Source organism: Eucalyptus grandis, chromosome 4 (assembly GCF_016545825.1).
Source record: "Eucalyptus grandis isolate ANBG69807.140 chromosome 4, ASM1654582v1, whole genome shotgun sequence".
Lineage (NCBI taxonomy): Eukaryota > Viridiplantae > Streptophyta > Magnoliopsida > Myrtales > Myrtaceae > Eucalyptus > Eucalyptus grandis.
Genome location: NC_052615.1, coordinates 2,551,685 through 2,560,143, shown reverse-complemented (window position 1 = coordinate 2,560,143; position 8,459 = coordinate 2,551,685). Strand labels below are relative to the sequence as shown.

General features: G+C 40.3%; 2 long non-coding RNA genes across 4 annotated transcripts; both read left to right on the top strand.

The window, feature by feature from the left end:
• Window positions 1–1,348: 1,348 nt before the first annotated feature.
• On the top strand, window positions 1,349–4,178 carry LOC104425775. 2 transcript variants are annotated; one of them, XR_005550248.1, is made up of 6 exons: window positions 1,351–1,719; window positions 1,862–2,227; window positions 2,346–2,462; window positions 2,603–2,649; window positions 3,342–3,439; window positions 3,531–4,178. It is a non-coding gene; the product is annotated as an uncharacterized LOC104425775 (long non-coding RNA). The 2 variants fall into 2 exon arrangements; XR_005550247.1 differs by having other exon boundaries at window positions 1,349–1,719; window positions 1,862–2,462.
• A 314-nt stretch (window positions 4,179–4,492) lies between these two features.
• Window positions 4,493–6,387, top strand: LOC120292430. Of its 2 annotated transcripts, none has more exons than XR_005550254.1 (2): window positions 4,493–4,962; window positions 5,962–6,387. It is a non-coding gene; the product is annotated as an uncharacterized LOC120292430 (long non-coding RNA). The 2 variants fall into 2 exon arrangements; XR_005550255.1 differs by having other exon boundaries at window positions 5,948–6,387.
• The last annotated feature ends 2,072 nt before the right edge of the window (window positions 6,388–8,459 follow it).

Below are 8,459 nucleotides of genomic sequence, written 5' to 3'. Positions count from 1 at the left end.
AGATTAAGTTGTATGGCTTGAATTAGCGTTTATCGAGGTATGTAATTTCCACCGCTTCCATATTTTGAAAAAGTGCATGACATGATTTGTCGAGAAGAAGCTACATTGTGACATTGTTTGTTTGTGTGTGTGTGTGTTTTTTTTTTCTAAAGTATATAAATATATATATATTCTTATATGGCATGGCCTTTTAAAAAGTTAGATCAAGTATTGGATATTCTTTAGCCTCTCTAGTTCGGAAATATTCTAACCCAAAATGCTATATATATTGTGTGTGTGGGTGCGCAAAATAAATACTGTTCCAAGACTTAATGGTGACCAACTTGATTCATGGGATTCAATCATAACTGATGTGCTTTTTGGGCCTTGATCATAGCTGATGATAATTTTGGGCCTTGTCACGAGCAAAGTGTGACCGTAGAGTTTCTTCAAATTAAGTTTGATTTATGCTGGTTACAATACGTGGGTTATGGTACAGTGCATAATTTTTTATTCATTGGAGTAAGCATTCCGCATGTTTTATAGGAAAATGCAATGAATGTGATCATCTTGATACATTGATGCAAACTTGTTTGTAATGGTACATTATTCTTTGCTTGATCCCATTGAAGTGTCGCGATTTTACTCAAATTTTTACTACCATTTCAGGTTTTGAACACTAGAGAGTTCAATCGAATGCACATGGAAAGTAACTCGAGAGTAGCATTGGAATTTATTGTAGACTATTTGAATAAAGGTTATCAAATTGGTTTTATAAATTTATAATAATTGGTTAATTCGTGAATCATCGGAATTTATTATAATTATCATTAGATGAAATGTTTCGCCTAGTCAATAATTTTATTTTTTTAAATCACTAATTTTGGGTGAAGAGCCTTCATTTGTTAAAAAAGGATGACCAGTCAATCCCTTACTTCTCGCTATGGATGTGAGTTATAGTGACTATCGGAAGAAATGAAAAAGATCAAGAGTATTCTCTAGACTGCATGCAGAATCACGCAATTAGGGGTCTATTACTAGGGGTGAGCGTGGTTCCCGGGTAGAACCGGGAACCGGAGAACCGGACCGCAGGGTCCGGTTCAGTTCCCGATTCTAAGGGGACCGGTTCCAATTCCCGGTTCTATTTTTCTGGGAACCAGAGGAACCGGAACCGGCCAAGAAAAACCCTAACCCCCTTCCCATGTGATTTCATTTTCCCCCTTCTGCCAATTCTTCCCCCTTTTTCCCTTTCTTTCTCTCTCTCTTTCTTTTCTCCCCTTTTTCCTCCTCACGTCACTTCCTGCCTCCCCCAAACCTTTTTCTTTTCTTCTATTTCTCTCTCTTCTCTTTCCCCCTCTCTAGGTCGAAATCACCCCCTTCTTCTTCTTCTTCTTCTTCTCCCCTTTGAGGGTTTCCTTTTTGGCCGAGGGAGAGAGGGACCAAGCAAGGGAGAGCAACAAAGAGAGGGAAAAGCAAGGGGTTCTGGTTTTTCCGTAGATTTGGGGCTGAGAGAGAGATGAGCTCGAGGGAGAGAGATCGAGAAGGAGAGTTTCGTGCGACTGAGGGAGAGCGGGAGAGGTTCAGCCGTGCATGGGCTCGGTTAGAGAGTGAGACCAAGGGAGTGAGAAAGAGAGAGAGAGTGAGTAGTCCACTTCATCTGTGTGAGAAAGAAGTAAGAGACTCGCGTCGCCGGAGGCCAGCCCACCGACCACCGCCCGCCACAGCACCGCGCCAGCCCAGGTAGGCCTTTCTTCATCTGTGCGTGCCTTGTTTTGGGCACGTGGGGTCTAAGTTCACGGCTGTTTAGCTTATGTGAACTCCAGCCCTGCCGATTCTCTGTTGACGCTGATGTGCATTCTGGTACGCTTGTTGTGTGTGCTAGTATGCCTATAAAGAGTCTTCATTCGGGCTTAAGCAGGGGTGAGCACCCGGGAACCGGAGAACCGAACCGGACCCTCCCGTTCTCTGCCTCTGCCCGTTGCTAACACTGCTCGCCCTCAACATCGCCATCGGATGCTGCCACCGGACGCCATTCACCCTCGACGCCACCGCTAGACGCCGGTCACCCCACTCTCATCTCACCCTTGCCTCTTGCTCCCTCGACGCCGTCACCCCTCGCTTGCCTCGCTGCTCAGCCGCTTGCTGTTGACGCCGCCAGTGGATGCCGCTCGTCCCCTCGGTGGCACCTTCGTGCACATATAACTTAACGCAACAGTATACACCTTGATGAATGATAGGAAAATGTAAGGTTAGATATCAGTATCTAACCCACTGCACATTCTGGAATTCCCACTATCATATGTCACTCTTGTAGCATTTCTTCTCTAATTGGCTTGTTAACAACTTTCCCATCGATTGATGAATAGGGTGCCCAACTTGCTACTGACGAAGGGAAAAGTGCAACAACTTTAGCGGCTTGCTGAACTTTGGTTGAAGAACTCATAGAATCACGATTTCCAACTCCTAGAATATTGGCATTTAAGGTTTCTCCTCCTTCACACTTTTATTGTTAAATATGTCTTATGTTATTCACTTGATGAGATACTCATATTGGTTTTCCTGTTCAATTTGTCTTATGTTATTCACGTGATGAGATGCTCATATTGGTTTTCCTGTTCAACAGGAGGGAAGCTGTACATAGTGAATGAGAAGAATGATTCTGAATCAAAGGTGAGTTTTTTTGGGTGCTTTTAACTCTTTTACACACTCAAAATGTTTATTTTCTGCATGTGTTATAGTAATTGAGTTTAGTGATCTGCTAGCTAACTCATTGGTTGCTACTAGCTCATATTATCATCAGTCATAGATGTCTTAGAAGTTATCGATGTGACAACTCGCTTACATGTATAAACATGTTGCATCAAATGTCCCTGAATGGCCAATAGGAAATGTCAATTCTGGGACAGTAGATTGATTAATTTTAAGCTGTGTTCTTGTTGTCTAAATATCTATTATTACACCAGAAAAAACAAAATTTGGCAAAAAAAGAATTAACCAGTGAAGCTTTTGTTATACGTCAAATATGTACAGTAGATAGAGAATAGAGAGAGTCCTCATTGGTTCGGCAAAATCATCAGTGGAGAAGCCAACTGCCTACTCACAGTACATTTACCGTAATTTTTCATTGCGGTTCAAAGAAAATCTTGTACTTCAATCTCTCTTTAGCTTTCTCATATCCTAATATGTCTGCTGCAATAATGCCTCGAGCTGTTCTTTTCGTGTGAAATCAGAAATGGCTGCAAATAGTTTATAGTTATGATGACAATTAATATCTTTTACTTCAGCAGGAGATCAGACTTCGAGGTTTAAGATGACATGTTTATGGTTTTGCTGTCTAATTTGGATTAAAAATGTTTTGATAGGGTTCAAAGTCTATATCCATATTGGACGGTCTAATTGCTGGTAACACAAAGAAAATTCCTCCATCACTAGTTATCAAGCAACTGGCTGTGGCTGTAGAGTAAGTCTTTATTATCTACAAGATAGCCATTATAACTTTTAGCTCTATATATTTCTTCTATCACTTAGACATCTTTGGAAACTTTTCCCAGGAATGGGAAGAAATTTAGCTCAATGAAAGATTTTCTGGCAACAAACAAAGGTTCTTCTCCTATCAAGGAAAGGGCAGGACTAAGTCTCTTTGCTGTGAGGTCGCTTGTGCTTTGTGAAAAGGAAGATAACATATCCGAGTTTCCAGATGAAGTGAAGCTCTATTCTTTGATTAGTTTGCTGTTTGATGTAGGTAAATCAATAATCAGATTATCAAATTTACTAGTCCATGAAATAATACTCATCCATTATAAAAAATTTATTGGTTCTTTTTTAAAATTATCCTATGATGATCTTTCACTTCTATTGTAATATCTCGCAAGATATTTGCAGGGGGAAAGTTTCTCAGAAGAAAGATTAATTCTGGTTCAGAAACCACTGCTACAACATTGCCGAGAGATATTCAGCTCCACTTGAAAGCTTTGTTACAAAAGTTGCCGAAGTCATTGGAAGCTGTAAAACAATGAGGGATATGGCTTTATTTTGGTTCAGGGTTATTTCTGAGGTAAGGGACTTTGTGAAGTGAACCGCTAGACTTTGCAAAAGAGAAATAGTTCACATTTTAGAATATTAAACGCTTATAAGTATTATAGATTGTGTTCGTGTTATATTTTCTTTGATAAATGACAAGTTTGTTTATTATTACTGCATTTATTTCCATTTTTTTAAACTAAAAAATGAAAAAAAAAATAACATGTTGGAACCAGAATGCACTTTAACCGTGACGAAGTAGGTTCCCAGGTTCTTGTTTTGGCAGAGTAGATTCCAAATTCTTGATTCTGATGGGTAGATTCTAGGTTCCAAAAAATGAGGAAATTGTACCCGAGAGTAGATTCCAAGTTCCAAGCGGAACCTGTAAAGAACCGGGAACCATTCACCCCTATCTATTACTAGAGTGGACTCGACTCATATAAATGTTCGATTTATAGTTCTATGTGTGTTCTTAGAACGGCAAGATTGAACTTATGCCAAATGGTCTTCGAATTGGAAAAATCGCCCGGTTTGATTAATACCTATGTCCCCATGTGATGTAACTTACCGAATCAAAATGCAAGTTGGCCCTCGAAGCGTTGGTCTCCAAAACGGTATGAGCGAGACCTGGTGTCCATCGTCTTCTTTCACGGTAGACTTCGATTCTCCTCAGGGATCAATCAAAAACCAGAGCCGAACCAAGTAAACTGGAAATCCTCCGAGGGGAGAGCGGAGATGGTGGGAGGTGTGCGAGGAGCGAGCAAGAGGCGACCACCGGATGCCGTCCGGACGCAGGCCGTGATCGTGAGCTCTCGCGAGAGAATTGGACGACGTCGTCGCGCAAATGGGGAGAGAGAGAGAGAGCCACGCGACCTCAAAACGCACACGAATCGGAGCACAAAAAAGCCGGTTGGATCCACCAGCTTCGATCGTCGCTGCCGACGCCGTCGGAGACTCCGTCTGGTTAGTCGAACAACCGATCGTGACCGATGATCGCTCCTCGCTGAGATAAAAGCTTTCTGTTCTGTTTTGAGTGTCGCACGTGTGAAATAGAGACCGAGAGCTTTGTTGTTTGCTAGCAATGAAGATTGTTCGCGTCCGAGATTATATTACTAACAACTGCGATTCGATCTTGATGATCTCGTGCTGATTGGGTCGTGATTCTCGCTCTCTCGTTGCTGGACTGTGCCATTTCATCGAATGCACATTAAATGTTTGGTGAAATGCCTGAGCCGTATTAGTCTGAATACGGCTTTGAATCTGGCTGACATCGTCTGTCTGCTTGAATGATTTGCCGTACCAGTTGGATAGGTTAAGTAGATCTAAACTGATATCCACTTTTGAGTCCATTCCCGAATGTCTCGGTCTTGATAGGATTTCGGTGCTCTCAGGCAGATAAACTTGACTCTGTGAAATTAGCTAAAAATGATGATATGCTGAATTGTAAATACTCTGTTGATGGTTGCTGGTGCTCTCATGAAGCATAGGCTGATCATGTAGACTAATACATTGTAGTGCAGATCCCATTCGCTGTACATATCTTTTTCTAATAGTGAATTCCAAATCATGCCTTCTCTGCGAGTGAACATGAATATGTGTTCAGCGGATGTAAAAATACAATATGAATTTGTGTTTGCATTCATGCTGGATTGTGGTTGTTGCTTGCTGGTTATGTGTTATATAATGATGCTGAGGTTTTACTTGGAGCTCTTGCATAAATAACTGGGAAATTTCACCATGTACGGTTTATACCTTTATTTGTACAATGTGATGCAGATAATCACCCCATTTATTATATTCAAAGATTTTGAAAAACAATGCTATTTCTATTATGAATTAATTTGACTAGTGTTGTAGGAATGTTGTGGATAATCACCCCATTTTCTTGTTATAATAAGTAACTTAATCCGCTATGGACATTGGATTCTTTTATTCTGTTGATGTACAGATGGGTTGTTGTAGGAGTCTTTTCTGGGACCATGGCAGATCTAGGTTTTCCTGCAGTCAGTTTGGTGAAGCCATCATTTTTAATACCTCCTAAAAGCAAAACAATTATGTGGTGCCATTTGCTACTTTTGTTGGTGTCAATCACCACAAGCAGCTGGTTCTTCTTGGGTGTGCTCTAGTTGCTGATGAATCAATGGACCCCTTCATATGGTTGTTTGAGACATGGCCCAGGGCAATGTCTGGCTGCCATCCCAAGTTGATAATAGCTGATCAAGACGATTCCATTCTGCAAGTGCCTGAACAGGTTTTTCCTTCGAGTCATCATCGATTCTCAATGTGGCAAATTAAGACAAAAGAACGTGAGTATTTGAGTCCACTAAGTCATGATTGTAAATGTGAATATGAGAAGTGTGTTTATAAAAGTCATACCATTGTGAATTTGATGCTGCATGCAATGCTCTTCTCAGCAAATATGGCTTAAGGGAAAATGCTTGGCTTAAGGAAATGTATGAAAAGCATGAAAATTGGGTTCCACTGTAGTCACGTAGAACATTTTTTGCTGGAATTCCCATTGATGGAAGTCTAGATGTGTTTTTTGATCCATATTTAGATTCTCAAACGTCACTTGAAGAATTGTTGTGAGATATGAGCAAGGTTTGGAGCAATGCTGTGGCAATGAAAGGAAAGAAGATTATAATTCATTCAACTTGCGGGCATTTTTGCAGACAAATGGACCGATGGAAGAGCAATGTAGGAAGCTTAGTACCCTTTCTGTTTTCAAAGTTTTCCAGAGGAAACTTTAACAAAGCTACAGTAATCTGGGTGTCAAGATTCATGAACAAGGGACCATCAACAGATATTTGATCTGTAAGGGCGGCAATGAGAATGAAAACCATATCATTACCTTTTGTTCATCCAATCTCAATGTGAGTTGTGGCTGTCAAATGTTTGAATCTGAAGGTGTATTGGGTAGACATGCTTTGAGATTGTTCCAGATTCTAAATATTAGGGAGCTTCCATCTCGCTACATCTTACATAGACGGATGACGACTGCTGAATATTGGCACTGTACGTGATTTTTAATCAGGAGTAGCTCCCACGAAATTAAGGCTAAGATGGTCTGGAGTCTTTGTGAAATTGCTGCCAAATACGTAGAGTTTGGTGCCCCATCTTTTGAAAAATATCAACTTGCTTATGAAATTATGCATGAGGGTGGGAGGAAACTTTGCTGGCAGAGGTAAGTATAGGATAATTTTGTAGTTTGGGGTGCGTCTATAGTTTCTTTTCCAGCAGGCCTGATTTTTGTAAGTAGAGGGCATCAACTTGTTTTATAAGGTGTAAATGCTTTCTCAATCAGAAGTGGAATTATGTAGATATGAAGTTATGCATTCTATTAGTTCTTTTTGTTGGTTTCTTCTGTTTATTTAAGACGCTGGGGGAAAGGGAGGGGATAAATTGAGGGGAGTGAATGAAGAAGTATGCTTAAAAATTGTACCTTCAGTTTCAAAAGGCAAATATCAACAAACGTCTAGCGGGTAAAGCCATCACAAGTCCTTTGACTGAGTGGTCTTCGAGAAGCTGACCTGACATTTGAAGAACCTGGACCTGTACTCTGGTGTAATTTCCTTCAAGTTATCCAATCTCTCTCTGTGTTGTGTAACTTTTGGCAAAAGGAATTGGAGACGTGGATGACTATTAGTTCTGGTGCAGAAGTTAGCAAGAGACCCCTGTTGGTCTGGCCTTTTAATGAGCTACTCATAGTGAAGTTAATGATATACATGAGTTGTGGTGATTTGCATTTCATTCCTCACTCTGAATAATCTGACATGATCATAAAAAGAAATAGTGAAGTTCATATCATAGAAATATCTGATTCAATAATCAATCGCACTCAAGCACCTCAGTTGCAGTTGCAGAAAATTAATCTGTGGATATGATTTTCTATGTGGTAATGATTTTTCCAGCAATATCTGGAAATGTCATATGATATTCCATGATGTGGCTGATCTCTTGTATCATTTTTGTATTTCATCTTATTTCTTGGCCACACATTTGCAATAGGACATATCATAGCCAACAAACTTCTGTTGTTCAACGATGTTGAAATGCTCCACTATATTGGAGTGTGCTGAATATCTCTCATAGTACATACTTGTGTATGAAGAGCAATACTGATGAAGACAATGCAAAATGAAATATCTCACAGAAGTATAGTAGAAACTCTCAGTCCTATGTGTGATATTGGCTCATGAAGCAGTGTAATTTGCTCTTTAAGGTGCACAAGTAGCTCTTTAATGGATATCTGTCCATTAGCATTTAAATATACGAGAAAACTAGAGCAATCACAACTGTGCTGGCAGTTAGATTTGCATAGTAAGTTAGGTTACTCTCACCAGGGGAAACCAAGAGAGAATATGGCTAGCTTAGAGTGGAACCATTGATGTGTAGCTTAGACTGCTGAGGCTGAAGCTGATGTACAACACCTGTAACGAGACAAGATTCAGAATTGCATG